We start from the raw sequence: 20,512 nt of genomic DNA, 5'->3' as shown, positions 1-20,512 counted from the left end.
GAGAAGTGGTTCAAGGCCATGCTATTGGAAATGGAATCACTTGATAAAAATGGTACTTGGGACTTGGTGCAGTTGCCTAAAAGGGTAGAAAACTCTTCGATGCAAGTGGGTTTACAAGATCAAGGTCACTTCTGATTCTTTGCCAAAGTACAAAGTACGGTTGGTTGCAAAGGGGTACAAGCAGGAACATGGATTTGACTTTGAAGAGACCTTCTCTCCCGTAGTCAAGGATAACTATCTAAGAACCATTTTGGGCTTGGTTGCAGCTAAAGATATGGAGCTCATACAAATGGATGTGAAGATTGCATTCTTACATGGTGATTTGCATGAGGACATGTATATGCAGTAGCTTGAGGGTTTTGTTGCTAATAACAAAAAGAGAAGATGGTCTGTAAGTTGAAACAGAGTTTGTATGGATTGAAATAGGCATGCCAGGAATGGTATCATAAGTTTGATACTTTCATGTAGTCTTAAGGCTATCAGAGGAGTCAAGTTGATCATTGCTTGTACACCAAGAAGGCAACCGATGGCAGCCTGATTATCTTATTTATGTACTCGTTATCTATGTAAATGACATGTTGATTGTTGGCAGGGATACTCGTGCTTTGGATTCATTGAAGCAGAATCTACATGGCAGCTTTGACACGAAGGATCTTGGCAATGCAAATCACATTCCTGGGATGTAGATACTTAGAGATAGGTCAAAGTGGTTACTCTATTTGTCTCAATTGGAGTATTCCTCCAAGATTTTGTAGTGTTTCAATATGGAGGGGGGAAAGAAATCGGAGTTCCATTGCCTCCATATGTGAAACTCACTGCAGAGGACAACCCTACATTTGATTAATAGGTCACTAAATGGGTCTTTTGGGGGGGAGAGTCCCTCAAGAAGGGTGGTCGAGCAAGCCACCTTCTTATGCTCATTTGCAAGTGTTTGGCTGCAAGGCTTTTGTGCACATCCACCTACATACAGATTGTTTGATTGCATGCGTTATCCAAGAGGATTGTTAGTGATAGAGATTCATTGTTTACTTTCAAACATTAGACATGTCTATTTCAGGTTATGGGCATACAATTCTGTTTAGTACTCCTATCGTCGTCAAATTGATGATGACCAAGTTGAAAGAGTCAATCAAGTATTGGAAGATATTATGAGGACACATTGCAATAGGGAGACCAAGAAATTGATTGAGTACCTACCTTTGGTCGAGTTTTCTTACAATGCTTCATACCATCAAAGTATTGTTATGACTCCTTTTCAAGCATTGTATGGACAAGAATGCATGCCTCATCTTGATTACTTTGATCCAACATTGATGAGGAAAACATCTTAAAAAATGATGGAAGAGATGGAGAAATAGACTAGGGTAACTTTTCAAGATAGAGCCAGGATATTAAAGCAGCCCAAGGTAGACTGAAATCCTATGCAGATTTCAAGAAGATTCCCTAGACTTTCAATGAAGGAGACAATGGACATGGTTTCCTAAGAGCCAAAGAATAGTTCTTTATCTATTGGGAAATTCAAGAAGCTCAATTCAAGATACTGTGGACTACAAGATTGATAAGTGTCTAGGTAGAAATGCCTATAGGCTATAACTTCTATCTTATCTCAAAGTATACAATGCATTCATGTAAGCATTCTAAAATCCTATATTCCTAGCCTTGATCATGTCTTGGATGATAGAAAAATTGTAATGCCAACTAAGTGAATTTTGAAAGTATAACCTTATAAGATTCTAGAAATGAGGGAAAAGCCTCTTAGAAATTGTACACTCCACAAATAACTTGTTTAGTGGAAAGACTTGCTCAAAGAAAATGCGACATGGATTTAGGAGTCCATTCTCAAAAGAGACCATCCTGAGTTTCTCTCGAGATGGGGACATCTTGATGTCTCTAAGGGGAAGAAAATGTAATATACCCACTTGATATTATCTAAGGATATACTTTTTTATTTATACATTATCAAATCTTGATGGATAGCTACAAATTCTAATATGTAGTGAAACTAAAAAGCACATAATCATTGATACATGCAAGTATGCTATTGTAATCTGCCTAGCTTTTGCAACATTGGCCTTGCATCATCTTGAGACTTGGGCATCATGTTTTCGGATGGCAATATATGACATTTTAGTAAAATCTAAAATTTCTCAAAAGCGTTGACGAAATTGGAAAAAAAAATACAATAAACAAAGTGTGTACTATGTATTTGAATAACTTAGTCACACTTGCATCACTCCATCTATACATTGCTTGTATACTTAAAGCGCAAGAAGCATCCTTAAGTGGGATAGCTAGCACCCATTATATAATGGTAGATATGTTTCCTCTCTCAATGGATCAAATGACTCAATATCCATGGTTAATAATGCCTCAATCATAACTTTCATCTCATGTTCCAATATTTGAGGAAGGTTGAATAGGTCCCAAATCTCTTCTCTAATGGAGGGCATAGTAGACAAACTACCTTCTAGAGAATTTACCACCTTCGATGCTCCTTGTATTGTACAAACTCTTCTTATTGGGCATAAAACATCCATTGCATGCAATGTATTGGCATCCCGTATGGAGTTTTCATAGATGAAGAACATTATGAAAAATTATTTTAATTAAATTTTGACTATAAAGCACGATTAATGTATACTTTGCTGAGCACTAGCTCGAAGTCCAAGGTCACTTGATCAGTGATTTTTGGCTAAAATTCTATGTAATGTCACACATGGTCTATGAAAAAGTGAAATTTTCAACAAATTGCAAACTTGCATCGAGTGCAAGGACGTGGGACACGTTGATTGAGATATGGCTCTCGACCTCCAACATCATGGTCATCATTGTTGGTGATTTTTGCCATAGTATGGGCAATACATCATTTAAATGATTAGGTCACTCACCCACCCTAAACTAAGGAAAAACCAACAAATCCAATAGATTTTCAACAAAAACTCTAAAATGTAATGATAGGAAAGTGAGATTTTCTATTCATAGGCAAGCAAGTATTTTTATTTTTTGGATTGTAAGAAAAGCAAAATCTCTAATCTAAGTCTAAAACCAAACTCAACCCTTTAATATTTGATGTCCTCTCACATTGCAAACATCCATGTTGTGCCTATCTTGCAAAGCTTATCCATGGAGCTATCTATGAATGCCATGCCTATCTTGGTTGCCTAGCCTATCATCCAGGTGATTTGTGTGAGCTCCTAAGCTTTGCCAATCCCATTAGTTGATAACTACCTAGCTTCACACTTCCCACCTTTGGAAGCTCATTACTCGAGTCGTCAACTCCTATACTTATGTTCTTGAAAGCCAAAAACAAGCATGTGTGCATGTGCATGTGTCTATGTGTGCGTGCGTGCATGTGTGTGTGTGTGTGTGTCCCCTCTTCCTCTCTTTTTTTTCCAAATTTTTTTTAAGTTTTTTCTCTCCTTTTGTCTTTTATTCTCTTTCTCTCCTTCTATTAACAAAAAATTAATAACTTTCCCCCACTCTGCCATCCCCTTCCATCTCTTTCTCCTCCCCTCTCTCTTTATCACTCTCCCTTTCCCTCTTTCACTACTTCAAAAACTCTCTCTCTCTCTCTCTCTCTCTCTCTCTCTCTCTCTTTGAATTTTTCTTTTCATCTTTATCTTCTTTCCCTTCTCTCTTTCTCTCCATCCCTCCCCCCTATTTCTCTTTTTATTAACAAAAGTTAGTAACTTTCTCTGTCCATTTCCATCTCCTTTTCCCTCAGTTTCTCTCCATCTCTCTCTTTCTCTTTCCTCCACCTTTCATTCTCTCCCCATCATCCCTTTTTCAATGTGAATATATCTCCATGTATTCTCTCTCTCTCTCTCTCTCTCTCTCTCTCTCTCTCTCTCTCTCTCTCTCTCTCTCTCTCTCTCTCTCTCTCTCTCTCTCTCTCTCTCTCTCTCTCTCTCTCTCTCTCTCTCTCTCTCTCTCTCTCTCTCTCTCTCTCTCTCTCGGTTGCTCTCCATCTCTCCCTTTCTCTCTCCTTCACCTTTCATTCTCTCCCCCCTTGTTCCTTTTTAAATGTGCAATTATTTAATAATTCTCTCTATGTTTCTCACTCCCTCTTCTCTCTCTAGTTCTCTCCCTCCCTCTCTAATTCTCTCTCTATTCTCCTCTCTCTCTCTCCCCCTCTCTCTCTCTCTCTCTCTCTGTCTCTATTTCTAAATCCCATTAATTTTGTGTGAAGCTAAGAAAATGGTTTCATTCAAATAAAAGTGATTATTTATTTTCCTATGCTAATATCAATGATCTTTGCCATTCTTAGGAACTTGTCGATTTTTTGCAATGGTAGAATCTTTCCTTTGGCCTAAATACAAACTAGTTGACCCTAAGACACAAAACCTATACTAATCTTGCTTGTGCGATATGTAATACTTCCACACAATTAAAAGTTAGTTGGTTAGTTCAAAAGTTAGTTAGTTAATTAGTAAGTTGGTAAGGTTAGTAACTAAAGACTAACTTTAAAAAATAACTAACAAATTTATTTTAAAAAAATGAGGATTGTAACTCGAATTTTTTTTCCAAATTTGACAAGGACTATAGCCACCCATCACGAAAGTTACCACGTGAACGAGAGTTATGAGCCATATTAGCCATTAGTATTAGTGTGTATAGTATGGATGATCCAAAAATACTAAATTTTTGGATAAAACTAGCATATTTTTTATATTTTGGATATTATTTATTGTAAATATCCTAAAAAGCTATGGAAATTTCTAGAACAGGATGTTATGTAAAAAAAGCAACTGACTTTTTTTTCGACTGGTTTTGGAGATTTAATAAAAAAACAAAGGATTAGTGAAATCGCCTGCATTGTGATCGCAGTTTAAATGCATCAATCCACACTTCAAACATGGAGAAGGAGGAGTGATCTGGAAGATTTATGAGCAGGTGTCCTAGGGTTTTGCGACCCCTTTCGGAGCCAACGGAACCATCAAATTTGTGATTTGAGCATTAGATTGCATCTTAGAAGTTTGAGATTGCTAATTTTGCCAAGATCCCCTCCATAAAGAGATCTTCTTCTCAACCAACCCTTCTTCTCTAATTTAACTATAAATATGAGGCATGAGGAGTAGTTTAAAGAAGCAGAAGGAGACCACGAGAGGCTGTGAGAGGGAGATAGAGAGAGGGAAGTAGAAGGATACCCCTCCAAGAGGTTGAAAGACGAAGCTATTGATCGGTCAGTCGAGAGGAGTTATCGTGAATGACTGCGAGTGAGAGAGTTAGCCCAATCCCCCCTGTCTTAAGCCATCTTCTATTATGCTCTCCCATCTCGAATTCACTCCTCCTTCTTTATCTCTTGAATCCACTTGTAGATGATGGCTCCAAAGTGATGAGGTGGAAAGACCATGGGAACCACCGCAATCAGTCAAGGAACAAGTATTGCCAAGGATACAAGAGTGCCTGAGGTTGCCGGAGTTGCCAGTACAAATGGAACATCAGGTGTGGTAGATGGGAGCGCGAGTAAAGGTTATTACTTTGCCACAGAAAATAATAAGATTTATGCCAAATTTTTACATAAAATGTTCATCATTGCATCAAATGGTACAAGAGCTACTTGTTAGATTGCACGGACATAATCCATATAAGAATTAATTACATAAATTATTAGCTTCTATATTCTACACTTACACAAATTAATAACTTCATCTAGAAAGCATACTAGTATAAGCATAAACAATTAATCACTATAAATTGTAGCTAGATTAATTGAGATTCTAAATCATAGAATCATGTTGGAAATAATTGCCAGAGGTTATTGTACATATGTCTTTATGCGCATTCGATACAATTATGGTCAAATGTGACAACGTTAAGTGTTGACTAATGCTTAAAAAGCGAAACCTTATTTAAAGGTCTTGTAAATCATCTCGTTAAATTGTTATCACAATATTTTTTCTAAAGAAAATTCACTTATGTTGGGTAAGTTAGCCCTAAATGGGAAATTCATGTCTTGCTTAACATGTTGTAAGAGATGTACTCAACACTTCTTTATGGGGAGGAGAATCCCGATTAGAATGTAAGGTTACCTTAGGATAAAGTCTACCTTAGCTATGGAAGCTGTGAGCTGCACGATGGTGTGATTGTCATTGCATCATTTGATATACGTTTGAAAGGACTGTTTGCACTTGCTAGAATCTAGATCTCTAATTAAAAAATCATTGACAAACAGGATAAAAGGAAAGGTCATGCTAGGCTACCCCCAAGCTAGTTGCGAGACCCTACTCCAAGGGGTTCATGGTTACGCTTCTTTGAGAGGCTTAGACCCACTCCATAGCGAAAGGTCTATCTCTGTAGGGATAGTCTCAAGCAGTAGGAAATGTGGGTGCCAGGGGGACTCTGGCCAAAAATTCCGCATTACTCCTAGAATCAGACAAGCCCCTTTGTGACCTAGGATGGGATCGTGGAACCCTAAATACAAGTTACAAGGGTGAGATCTTTGTGGGCAAAATACCATCGTGGAATTCTGTATATCTTCCACATAGTCAAAAAGATGAAAATTGTAATAAACTTCCAATATAGTAAATAAAATTGTTTTACTCAAGGGTTGTTTGAATTGTATATGTCCGTGAGATCAATTACATGAAGGAACCTGTGATTTAACAGAGTAATTAAGGAAGTGGCTATATATGTTCCAATATTTGTGTTGTAGGTAATGAAAAAACTAAGGATGATTCCATCATCAAAGAAAAGCAGGTGGGCATAACCTCTGATGGGTCTGTCCAATGGTAGAGTGGTCCCGGTTAGCTAGGAGCTTTTCTAAACCTGCGATAGAAATAGGAAGACGATAAATTGACTAGCTAGTCGTTAGGTAGAACCAACTTGCATCATTTTAGGGTGCCGACACTCCCCTCCATCTCCCATTCTCTTTGAACCAAGTGTAATGGCAAGTCCGCTTCAGATTGAGTAATCCTATAGAAGTGGGAACTCGAAATTACTGACGCTAGTTGACTGCTAGAAGACAAGTCTGATTTTAGGAACCCAAAAATTCAGGTCGATCCTAGTGGATTTGACCGGAACTCTTCCTTTGCGATGTAGACTCAGCGGGATCTAAGTGACAAACCTCATGGTGTTCCTAGGGAGCACCAGGTGGTGTCATTTGGAAAACCTAGTGATGGACTACAAAAAGGTGCACCTTGGAATGAGCCTAGCGAACACCTCACACAATACTATTGATTCTTTTTGTGCATCAATGATGGGAAATAACTTGTTTTTTAGTGTTTGGACGACATTTATGGCTAGAGGTACATTGGCCATTTGACACATGATAATGTCTCAAAGATCTAGGTGGGTTTGGAATTTATATATAAGCTTGATAGGTGTAGGTGCATCTTTACATGGGATTAGTATTTGAAGGACTTTTCTATAGACAATGGTTGATGTAAGGATTTTATTAAAGCACTATGACTTTGCTAGCAAAGGAGAGTGGGGAACCAACCCATTTCGAGACCTTATTATGTATCTTGCCAAGAAAGCAAAGAAACCTTTGTTTCATTGTGTGTCTAATCAGGGCTCCTAGGTATCTTATAAATTCCCCTAATCCTAACACCTTAAAGCCATATGTGAGCATCCAATCTTGTGGTCCCTCCCATGTGAGTGGCAAGAGCTCAGTGATTGATAACTAATGAGGACAATGAGGCAAACTCAAAGAATGTATCCATTAGACCATCTACTAATTCCTTCTCAATAGCCACTATAGATACCCTATAATCAGGAAAAAAATTGAGATGCCACGGTGGTTTTGTTGGTAGGGGGAGACCTTTGATAGCATATTTTCTTTTGTCAATCTTGCAAAGTAAAGGATTAGTGATTAGAGAAAACAACAAGGGGGCTAGGGATAGTCTTAACATATTGACATTTTTAGGGGGGATGAACTAGAAAGAGCACCATTGATATTGATGGAAGTAATGGAATTAGAGAAGAGGGAGTTAACAATACTTAGAAATACTAGGCCGAACCTAAATTCCATGAGGATATTCTTGATGAAGTTTCAATTGACCTGGTTGTAAGCTTTATCGAGGTCTGTGTTGATTAGTACAAAGTCCACTTGACGAAATAGAACCAAATCCATAGAGAATAGGAAGTTCAATACCACATCTTATATCTTCCTTCCCAACAAAAAGCCATATTGATTGTGCTATGGACTATTCTTCCCCTAGGATGTACTTGATCCTTATGGCCAAAGTCTTAGAGAGCAGCTTGTATGTGAAGTTAAGGATAGTGAGAAAGTGCTAATTGGACACTTTGGTGCATATGGGAGACTTAAGGACTAGCTTAGTAAGGCCTTTATTAGCATCTGGTAGCATGTATCTTGAGATTCTAATGCAATTCATCATGTTGACCATGCCTTGACTACAATGATCCCACATCTTTTGGAAGAGCTTAGCTAGCAGGCCATTTGGACCAAGAGCTTTACTTGGTCTCATCTTTATGATTGCTAAATGGACCTCTTCTAAGGTGAAGAGCCTATCCAAGGATAGGACTTCGAAGATGAGAATAGGATTCAGAGAACCATCCAAGAATTCTGTAATGTGATCATCATAGTCTTATGTTATGAGTATCTCAATACCCACTATAAAGGATAGGTGTTTGACAAAAAATCTACAAGATGAAGTGTTCATTTGACTACAAGCATCCAGAGGCATCCTTTATACCTATAACATGCTCTTTAGCCTACTTGGATTTCAATGAGCTAAAGAATAAGGAGTTGGGTGCATCATCCAAAGAATTCCAGTGGCCTCGTAATAGAATCTTGGTTGTATACATCAACAATTTGGATAATTTCTTCATTTGAGCCTTAAGTTCTTTTAGCAGATTTTGAGTGATGGGGTCATCTCATGAATCAAGGATGGTGAGAAGCTAGCCCCATATCCTAGTGGAATTTTCAAGTTCCTTTCTCCTCCATGTGATGGCTACCCTACCATGGTCCTTGGCTACTTGGGTCACAACATCAAGGCATTTTTTCCAACAATAGTTGAGGGAGGATGAGGGGTCATTGGTAATTTTCCATGCCTCAACTACCTTGGTTAGGAAGGACATATTGACTTGGAAGGGAGGAGGGCCATTTTGTGTGTGACTTGTAATCACCATGCAAAATAAAATTAGTATGGGCATATGATCATAGGCAGAGACCTCAGATAGACTCCAATAGCCCACAATACAATATCCTAAGAACAACCCTTTCATAGCATGAATGATGATTCCTATAAGCATGCATGCAGTCCATGATATCTGCATGATGCTTGTAGAATGTTTAAATGTATATGTAGCCACACATGTACTGATTGCATACTATGTACAACTAGGGGCCAAAACATTCAAGAAATAGAGCAAAGTAGACTACCTTGTACTTTAAAAACAAGTTACTTTTGCTAGTAGTGATCTTTTGATGGGGGGTAGATATATATATATATATATAAGTGATTATCAACATTTATTGTGGCACTGGTACTTAACCTCAAAAAAGTATTTATGTAATGTATTGGCATTTCTTTTCACATGTTTGAGATCTAAGACTTTTGTTCAAAATAAACTTGTATTTTAAGTGACCACTATTTACAATGTGTCAAAAGCCTAAAGCATCCACTTTTTAACCCCTAAAAGCTAGCTAACTTTTACCACCAAAAGCAAGCCACCTATACATGCGTTCACCCTCCTCTGCTCAAACATTATCCATGGGGTCTTTGGGAGACAAATGTGTCCATCCTCATGACATTGAGCCCCTTGACCCTATGAGGTGCTCCACCAAGAGACTTCTAACATTCTTGAATATTTGGATTGGATCAAGAAGATCAACAAGTAATCCCAGCATGGTAACACGTGGAAAATAGAATACCATTTCATTCCATTTTGCAATGCCTCATCACCTTCCATCCACAAGGTCTTCCAATCCACTATTGTCATGTGTTTTGGTGGTCTTCCAAGAAAGTTGAAGTGAAGCTTATGCTTCTTTAGAAGAAACACTCAATGTCCTTCATAGATCATGTTCTTTAAATCTTATGACCTTTTTGCATTTAACATTGATCTACACACAAGGAAGCCGTGATAGTTGCTTACCGCAAGACCTGCATAGTTTAAAAGCTTAGAATGTCATATTCTGAACAATTCAAATGCTATGACTAATTAATGAGAACTACTAAATAAACATCCACAAGGCATGTGATATATACCTGAGCATTCTCTGTACCCAAGAAAGTCATACATGGTCTATATTAAGATGCCTTGAACCAATATATTTCTTTGTCACTGAGCACCCTTGTTCATATCACTTATTGAAATACCTACCCATTAGCAATTGAAGCTCCTCAATCAAAGGATAGAGATGGATATCCATATTCTCCACCTTGTATCAACCGAAAATTAGTAGACTAAGAATGAGATGGCCCTTCTTGGTTGCAAGCCATGGAGGGATATTATATTAACCAAGACCACAAGCCAAACACTTTAAATGGTTGCCCATTGGCTAAAGGGTTGGCCCCATCCATTACAAGCCTTAGTCTTACATGTCATGACTCCTTAAGGTCGGGCCATTGCTCCTCAATAAGCTTCAAAGCTTTGCAATCCCTAGGGAACCATTTGAGGATCAATTTTTTGAGTGCCAAATCATAAGGGCCACCAAATTCTTTGACTTGAACATGCTAGATCCATGGAAAAATAGGAAAATAGTGAAACACTTTCATAGGTATTATCTTACCCAGTGAGTCAATGTAATATCTTTCTGCACCACATTTAGGGCATGTTATCAACTTTGCATAAAGAGAATGCATTCACTAGGGTAAGTGTGGATGCTATTGTAGTCAATATCCAATGATTGTAAGATTTTTTGTGACTGATCACAAGTGTCGAATTACATTGTTTTTTCGGGTAAAGTATGATTTTTTAATAACATGCAACAAAATCAACTAACAACTTTATAGCCTAAGCCATACAATTTTAGGAGGTATACTAGAGACTTTAAATTGAATACCTGAAGAAGGATGTCACACTCGCATTGCTCCATCCATAAACACTTTGCAAGTTTAGTAATGACAAATATGCCTTTAACTTGGATATTCTTAAGCCCTTGAATAGTGGTGTGTTTGCCTCCTTTTCCAAGATATGCATGGAAGGATCATCACCCTCAATAATATCATCTATCATTTCATCCATCATTGCATCGAATAGGGCTATCTTTGCCTCAAGAGGCCATTTTCAGCCCCTCCACTGAATGCCTCCTCTAGTCCTTGTTCTCTTCCATCATTTGCAAATGATGCATTGCCTCCCACCTATAGCATTCCCATGCCATCTTCAAATGTGTCTTACTAGTTGATAGATGTTGCCTCTTCGTGACAACTCATCCTATGTTTCATGAACATTTTAGTTATAATCATTAATTAAGTATCCACCATAAATACTTGTCCATACAATGGATAGAGTCATGAGTTACACCAAAGATGAGGTAACTTTTTGCATGCATTGATGTATTTGGGAGGCATCAAACATTCCATAACACTATGTGTTGGAGGTTGATTCGATCTCGTCACATCACCCTCTAATAGTTGACTAATAGCTATCTTGCACTTGGTGCACAAGCAATGTATTCTTTGATTCATCCATCTCTCATTCGTAAAATTGTGTCAACGAGTCTCATTTGAACTTGATGAAGGCATTGGCATATCTAAGTCACAGTACAAAATTCTTGTATAAACTAAGCCTATTAGCCCTTGCATTTAAGTTTATGACATTGCTAAACTTAAGTTTCCTACAACTTTAAGTTTTTGTTAACCTCAAAATGTGCAGATGTGTATATGTAGCTTCAAGAAGTCATCAAATTTATTTGCCATGTCTTTAGTGTGAATGCACTATAAGCATAAGTGAGGATTTTTCTTGTACGTATCTGCTTTAGCCTAGCTTGGACTTCCAGCTTGTATGTATGTAGCCTAGTACCTATTCTCCCTAGCCTTGGCCTTAGCCTTGCTATACTATATCCAATCCTTTTCCCCTTCCTAATCTTAATCATAGTTAAGAACTTTTTAAAGGGTTTTCATATTTCTATTCAATTTGAACTTCTACAAGAGTTTTTAATCATATTCCTAATCTTAATCATTTGTAGGAGGCTCTCTTGAAATATAAAATAAATCATAATCCTTAAGCTACTATTAATCTTCATCTCTTTTCTAAATACCAAAGACTTTTAAACATATTATCATCTAAATTAATGATAATTACTCATATTATCAAACTATTGGACAACACTAATTCTAAATTTTACAATTTAATTACATTTATACATTTTTATTGTAATTCTACTTAATAATAAATCACATGTATGTAAAAGAAATAGCCATATGGTGTATCTCACATTGTAGGCTCGCCAAAGATGTCAACATCAAAGATGTGTCTTTTCAACCTCTTCACACCCCAAGTCTCTCTTCACTAGTATATAACCTACAAGCAAGCTTATAGCTAAGCCTAAATCGCACACCCCTTCCTCTTGATCTCTCATCTCTCCCCCTCAATCTCTCACTCAAGATCACTCTATCTCACTCTCACTTACTTGTTGAGATATTTGCAATCACACCTACTTCAGTCCCTTTGTGAGGAGACCAGAATCCCATATGCACAGTAGGAGAAAGTACCACCACTCAAATCCTATAAAGCTTTGTAATTGCACTCTTTTTCTAATGCAATGATAGTACTCTTTTCTTTCTAGTAAAGTTTCATGTCGCTGTCAATACACAAGATTGTGTTTATGAGTCCAAGTCTCAATCTTGGAACCTAATTCACTTGTGTAACAATTTGTCCTAGTCAGGGTCAATGTCTTCATGAGTTTCTTTTTCCTCTTTCAACCTCCATAGCTTCCGCATTTGCCATGCTCTAGATCCCGCATATTTCACATGGTATCAGAGCTCAACTGAGCATGGCCTAACTCTCCTTTCACTCCTCTCAGCTCCTTTCCATCTCTGCTTAGCTCAGTTTGAGTATTGGACCCTATCTCCAACTTCATTTGCATTCCTACCTTCAATGAAGCTTCCGTGGAGTGGCAGCCATAGCCAGCAGCACCCTGTCAGCTTGAAGCTTTCATATCTCTCTCCACAGGCCAAATCTCTCTAAAATTCCTTATGGGGAAGTGTTTCTCTACTTCCAGAGCTCCTTCCTGGCACCTCAATCATTGAGATTGGGCAAGTATAGTTTCAACATTTCTTCTTTTCAGAGTTGCTGCCATAACTGTGTCTGTGGATAGCACCTACCTACCTCTGTTGGAGCAGCCATATCTCATCAACCAGGCCATATCTCTTCGAGCTTTCTTCTCAAGAGTAGTTCTTCAGGTTAAGGCGCAACTTCTTGGCACAAAAAACAAGGAGATTGATGCACACCATGCCCGACATTTGCATTTTTCTAAATCTATGTGCAGTTTTGACAACGACCACTTTGAAGGCTTAAATCTCTCAACTCGGGAAAAATGAGTACAAACCCTCTTAGGGAGAGTTAGACCCATTAGTGAGGATCTTCCATCTCAAAGGGTTTGAGAAGATTCGACCTGTGGAGCTTGTGGGAGCTCATTTACCAGTCGTTGGTCCCTGTTTTGATAGGACAGCCATAGCCAAACTTCACCAAGCTCAAAAATCTCATCATTTTCTCTCTTCTGCCACTGGAACAACCCACTTCCACTCAGACCTGAAGGTCCCAGTATCAAATCAAGAAGGGGAAGATCTGGATCTAAAAGAACTTGAAGGATTTTTGCAGGTTTGAAGACTCAGGGAAGAAAACATAGTGTCTATTGACACTCATTTTTAGTGATCTAAACACTTGTGTCTCTTGACACATCTCAACCAACTCTTCTATTGCTTAAATTTGATAAGTCTGAAGTTGATTTGCTGCTGGTCCCTTAAGTCAAACATGGGCAAAGATTCTCCAACTTCCCATTTCAAAGGAGTCGGGTTTCATACCTGGCAGACCCGCATCAAAGTGATCTTGATGAAGAAGGGCCTCTGGGCCATTACCACTGGAAAAGAAAAGAAGTCTCGTGATGCAGATCTTGCTATCACTTGGCAAAAGAAAGATGATAAGGCTCAGGCCATTATCAAACTGAAGCTAGACGACAACTATATCCACCATGTGGATAACTGTGAGACTTCATAGGATACATGGAAGAGACTTAACACTTTGTTCGGTGCACAGTCTAAATCATCAAAGTATGGTCTCCTGATTGAGTTTTTTAGGCTTGAAATGAAGTCTAACACATCACTTGCCACACATCTAAATTACATGGATTGACTTCTAATCCAACTTGTAAGAATCAACATTAAAATGGAAGAAGATGTTTGCATCGTTGTTCTACTTAAGAGTTTGCCTCCTGAATATAATAATGTATCAACAGCTCTAATTAATATGCCAAACCCTGAACTTGTTGATATCCAGGCATCACTGCTAGAGGACGAAAAGAAGCTAAAAACTAAGGAAGGACCAAGTACCTCTAGAGATGAGCATGCATTATATGTTGGCAACAGGTACAAAGGCAAGAAGGATCAGCTCTTTTATGATTTCTGCAAAAGGACCGGACACACCGAGAAGTTTTGCCATGCCAGAAAGAGGTCCCAAAAGGCCTATCTAGTTGCAGTTAAAGAAGAAGAAGAAAACAAAGAAAAGGAAGAAGAAGAAGAAGACCACCAGGAGAATGACAAACCTCATTAGTCCTTTTATTCAGACAGACTTTTTTAGTTGTGTATTTCCTAGCCCTAATGCCTTAGACATAAACTTGTAAACTCCTTAGTTATCCTTGTACTACAGCCTCTGTACACTTCATGAGGCCCCTGCTACAGCCTCTGGATGTCCATCATGTTTGTGGTATCCACACTTAGCCTTTTCTGCGACAGCCTCTGGTGTTTTGCCATGTCTATGGTGCCCACACTTTGCAGGTGTTGCTTTCACTAAAGCCTCTACACACTTTGTACTTTTGGTTGTGATTGAGGAGGGGTATTGAGATATTTGCAATTACACCTATTTCAGTCCCTTTGTGAGGAGCAGTGAGGGCTTAGGACCAGAATCCCATATGCATAGTAGGAGAAAGTACCGCCACTCAAATCCTATAAAGCATTGTACTTGCACTCTTTTTCTAATGCAATGATAGTACTCTTTTCTTTCCAATAAAGTGTCATGTCACTATCAATGCATAAGATTGTGTTTATGAGTCCAAATCTCAATCTTGGAACCTAATTCACTTGTGTAACAATTTGTCCTAGTCAGGATCAATGTCTTCATGAGTTTCTTTTTCCTCTTTCAACCTCCATAGCTTCTGCATCTGCCATGCTCTAGATCCTGCGTATTTCACATTATTCAATCTCTCATACACTTAATTTTTCCTTCTCTTGATCTATTTCTCATATCCCCCCCCTCTCGCTCTCTCTCTCTCCCCCCCAAAATCATCCATGTCTTTTTACCTTAATATTCCTCTCTACAATTTGGCTTGTTATTCCTTTTTTCCTACAAACACATATTATTCTATTTTATCGCTCCTTAAATGCCACTAGAAAATATTAATTTGGATTTTTGTGTCATATACAACCTTATATATTTTAATAATTGACTTTCCTAAAACATGTTGGGGGTAAAGCCGCCTCTGCCTAGCCGCCAGTGTATTACTACACTGACAGTCACTGCCACTGCACATTGCAGGTGGCGGATGCCCATCACCGTCACTTTATTCTTTATTCTTTTAGTGATAGTTCGAATAAAGAAAGGCCCGGTCACACATTGTGATCCCATTTCTAGAATCTCCCTTTCTTGCTCTTGCTCTCCCGCCATAGCTCTCGAGTCCAACCTTCGATCCGTCGCTCTCTTTCAACTGGTATCAGAGCTTTGCTTTTCGACTCTTGAGCTTGGTTTGTGGCATTCTCAACATCCCATCAACTCCCTACTTGCATTGGGTCTCCTTCTCGGCAGCCATATCCGACTCCTTTGAGCTCCTGCCACTCCCCAGCTTCCCAGCACCTTCCTGGCATTGTTGGGTACCTTCAGGGCATTACATCAGAGGTATTTGATCATTTTCTTCAGGGTTTACTTCAGTTCTCAGGTCTCACAGGCTGTAAACAAGTTATGGGCATCCATAGCTCACACCTCTTGGAGATTCCTTCACCTGGATCTTGCTTCCAGCCTATCAAGGCTTGCTGAGGCTTTGGTGTAGGCCTTCTTTGGCCCTCATTTGTGCCCCCTTTGGGCCCCATTGTTGACACGTGGGACAGTAGACCCCCCCAGCCAGCTCACGTTTTTTTTGCACCTGTTTCAAAATCTAGCCCAAAAATCACTCTTTTTGTCATATCTCGGACATTCGGAACTCGATTCAGGCAAGGTAAGAGTCTAAGTTGAGGTTTTGGCACGCTCCAGACGCGATGGTGATGTCGAATTTACCAAATTTTGATGATATAATCTTCTGCAACAGATTTCAGGTTTGAGACAGCATGTATTTGTATGCCTATGCTTGTTTGGGCATGACTACATAACCAGTTTGATGCCTATTGCATCCCGATTGATTAGGGGATTGAAGCTACATGTAATGCTATGATGGCCTAATTTTGGGGCTGGAAATACACAGTTTATAACAGTAAATGCATGCTAAATACTCTTGGACTGAACCTATCCTTCATGCTTTGACATATGCCTATTGGTTTCGGATGTATGTCTTGGGTTATGCTATGATGTATTGATCATCGAGGGACGACTTTAAGCTTGTCATTGAATCCAGATGCTTTTGAAAGCTTGAGCTTATTTCAACCCGCACTTATTGACATTGGTATATGCTTTGACAGTGATGCTTCTTTGGTTTATGCATATCCATTGCCTACGGCTTGATGCTCATGTCACGGTTGATTACCCTATGCATACGTTGAGCTTGAGTGCTCATTGAAGCTCCACCTTGGATGCATTTTGGATTATCTGGAGTAGTCTTGGATGTTACTTGGCTTGTCAAAGTTTGGATTGGGATGTACTTGATGTCTTACATGCTTATGGATGCTACATACGGATGCTCTACCGTCTACATGTTCGGGATGTACTATTGATGTATTGTATTGGACTTATGTCATTGGCACTGTGTCTTGCCTTGGCTTGAGCTCTTGAGCTCGTACATATGACTTTTGTGCCAGTGGGAGCATTCTTGAATGCTTATCAAACATTGAGCAGGTGGTACTTTTATGCATTGAGCCATTACATGCTTTTGAGTAATTACACACACTTGAGACTTTGGGACTTCTTACCTTTTGGGATGATACATCATATGTCTTGGTTCACTGTATGCTTATGAGCTAAGTCTCAGTTTTGGATCCGTATCTTTGTGAACTAACACCTACTTGTGTCAAGTTTTGGTAGTGGCAGGAACACTTTGCCCCGTTGCCTGGGGGGTGTGCCTACTCACTGGCAGATGTTTGTATGACATACTTGGGTGTTGGATTCATACTTATCGACCCTCATATGCTTATGCTATGACCGCATGATGTCGGCTTTGGTCTTGGTAGTATCTGATTGCCTTGGGATCTAATTTTGGCACTGTTAGCTCTCTTTTACTGAAATCTGAAATTTATTACAGCAAGCATATATGTATGGATTGACATGGATTTTTCATGCTAAAACAATCTGAAATGATGTACTTTCACAAGTACTTGGTGGGCAACAGCTTTGGTTCCACTTTTCTTGCCATTTTTCCTCAATTTGGTGATTTTTTGGTCATTTTCTGCAATAAACAGCAAGCAGTTTTGAACTGTCTACAGTCTTCCAGCCTGCATTATGGCGAGTTCGTCCATTGATCATGCTATTTTCAACATCACTAAGCTTGATGGTACGAATTACTCTTATTGAAAGAGCCAGATTTGGCAGGTGTTGGTGCAGAAATCGCATATCAAACCTTTGAGGTTAAGCGAGCATCCGCCTGCAACTATGCCAGATGAGGAATGGCTTGAGCTTGATGAGTTATGCAAGTTCACTATTGTATTCTCTCTCACAGAACATGTTCGCTATAATGTATTTGAGGAAGAGCAGAGTGCATGGCAGTTGTGGGATAAAATCAAGGATCTCTATGACAAGAAAAGTCCAGCGAGTCAAATGTATTGGCTGAAGCAGCTTATGGATCTGCTCATGAAAGAGAATGTGACTATGTCTGCTCACTTGAGCCAATTCCATGCTATACTCAAGAACTTGACTTCGCAGGACATCACTTTTGCAGAGGATGTTACTCCTCTTTTCTTGCTTGGTACTCTTAATGAGTTATGGGATGTATTCCGCACTGCATTATGTGCCTCTACTGCTACCTTGAAATTATCTGATGTTGAGAGTGCTCTTCTGCAAGAAGAGGTTAACCGTAAGAATTTGGATGCCTCTCGTGTGTCGCATGCTATGACAGTTAGGGGAAAGAATGATGGATATGGAAAGCATGGCAGTGGTAGTGGCCGTGGACGAGATTCTCAAAAATCTCGGTTCAAGTCTCGTGGGAAGTCATGTAGCAAATCCCGTGGCAGGAATGCAAATGTTACTTGTCACCATTGTGGGAAAAAGGGCCATATTAGGCCACAATGCCATGAATTGCGCAATGAAAGGCACAAAGATAAGGGGAAAGACAGTGTGCGGGACAAGTGTTCTTATCGCAGCATAGTGCCTGCAAAGTCCTGTGTTAAAATTGAAGAGATCAATGTTATGCAGCCTGAGGATGTTGATGATGATGATTATGTCCTTGCAGCTTCTTCTAGTGCTTCGCAGATGACAGAGATACACTCTATATATGCACAGTGTTGGCTCTTGGACTCAGGTGCGTCCTTTCATGTGACACCTTGCCGAGAGTGGTTTCATTCATACCGTACTGTTTCGGGTTCTGTGCGCTTGGGTGATGACAGCTCTCTTGATATTGTGGGCATTGGTGATATTAGACTGTAGTTTCCTTCTGGCAACAGTTTTGTTATGCAAGATGTACGTCATGTACCTGCTTTGACACGCAGTCTCATGTCAGCTAGACAGTTTGTTAACGCAGGTTATCATGTATCTTTTTGAGACTCTACATGGAAGATCACTCGTGGAAAACTTGTGATTGCGAGAGGTGCCAAGGCTGGCAGTCTCTACCCTTTGATTCTATCAACTTCTTCCCTTGATCATGTTTTGTCTGTGGGTTCGATCCCAGATGTATCTCTTTGGCATGCCGTTTGGGCCATATGTCTTTGAAGGGAATGAAAATGCTTTCTGGTTTGCAGTACTTACCGCCCCTTGATTATGCATGTTTTGATTCATGTGAGCATTGCCTTTATGGTAGGCAGACTAGGTCTACGCATAAAAAGTCTGGTAGGCCACACATGAGTGAGCCCTTGGCATTGGTACATTCGGATGTTTGTGGGCCCATGCCTTGTTAGTCTATGGGTGGTGCAAAGTATTTTGTTACGTTCATAGATGATTTTTCATGAAAAGTTTGGGCTTATCCCATTAACCTGAAATCCGATGTCTTGGCTGTGTTTCAGAGATGGCTTGCATTGGTTGAGAACCAGTCTAGGTATAGGCTAAAATGCCTAAGGACAGATAATGGAGGTGAGTATGTCTCACATGCTTTTGAGCATTTATGTGATGAGAGGGGTATTAAGCGTCAGCTGACAGCCCCCTACACCCCCTCTAGAATGGTTTGGCTGAGTGGATGAATAGAACCATCCAGGAGCATGTATGCAGTATGCTTAGTCATGCAGGCCTACCACAGAGCTTTTGGGCTGAGGCAGTTAGTACATTTGTGCATGTCATAAATAGATCACCTTCTAGTAGTTTGGATTTCCAGGTTGCAAAGGAGGTATGGACTGGAAAACCCCCCTCTTATGCACATCTCCGTGTCTTTGGATGTGAGGCATTTTGCCATGTGCCCAGGGACAAGAGAAGTAAGTTAGATCCCAAGTGTCAAATGCATTTTCCTTGGTTATGCGGATGCAGACGAGATGGGTTACTGTCTCTGGGATCCGCAAGCGCGGAAAGTCATCCGCAATCATGATGTAGTCTTCCATGAAGACAAGATGTATAGGCAGCCTGAGAGAGTTGTTGAGATTCGCAGGGTCATATTTCAAGAGGAGCCGAGAGCTCCCGCACAGCCAGTTGGACAACCTACATCTGCAGTAGATGCTCATGGTCAGGGCGTTGGATAGGCAGTTGGACAGGCAGCAGAGCCTACCGTGAGGCGGTCTACTAGAGACAGATGTCCACCTGATAGATTTCAGCCCTTGATGCATTATGTCTTGGTTACAGATGTAGGAGAGCCTTTCACCTATGATGAGGCTATGTGCAGGGGTGACAGTCACTCCTAGGAGAGGGCTATGCAGTCTGAGATAGACTCCCTGCATAAGAATGACACTTGGGATTTGGTTTCCTTGCCTACGGGCAAGAAGGCTTTGATATACAAGTGGGTGTACAAGCTAAAAAGTACCCCTGGACACCCCAAGCCGGCATACAAGGCTAGATTGATAGCAAAGGGTTTTAAGCATGAGCATGGTGTGGACTTTGATAAGGTATTTTCTCCTGTGGT

This window comes from Lygodium microphyllum, chromosome 6 (assembly GCF_053477565.2).
Source record: "Lygodium microphyllum isolate KBCC chromosome 6, Lygodium_microphyllum_v1.1.10, whole genome shotgun sequence".
NCBI lineage: Eukaryota > Viridiplantae > Streptophyta > Polypodiopsida > Schizaeales > Lygodiaceae > Lygodium > Lygodium microphyllum.
The sequence above is the reverse complement of the archived record's forward strand: the minus strand, read 5'-3'. Positions refer to the sequence as shown.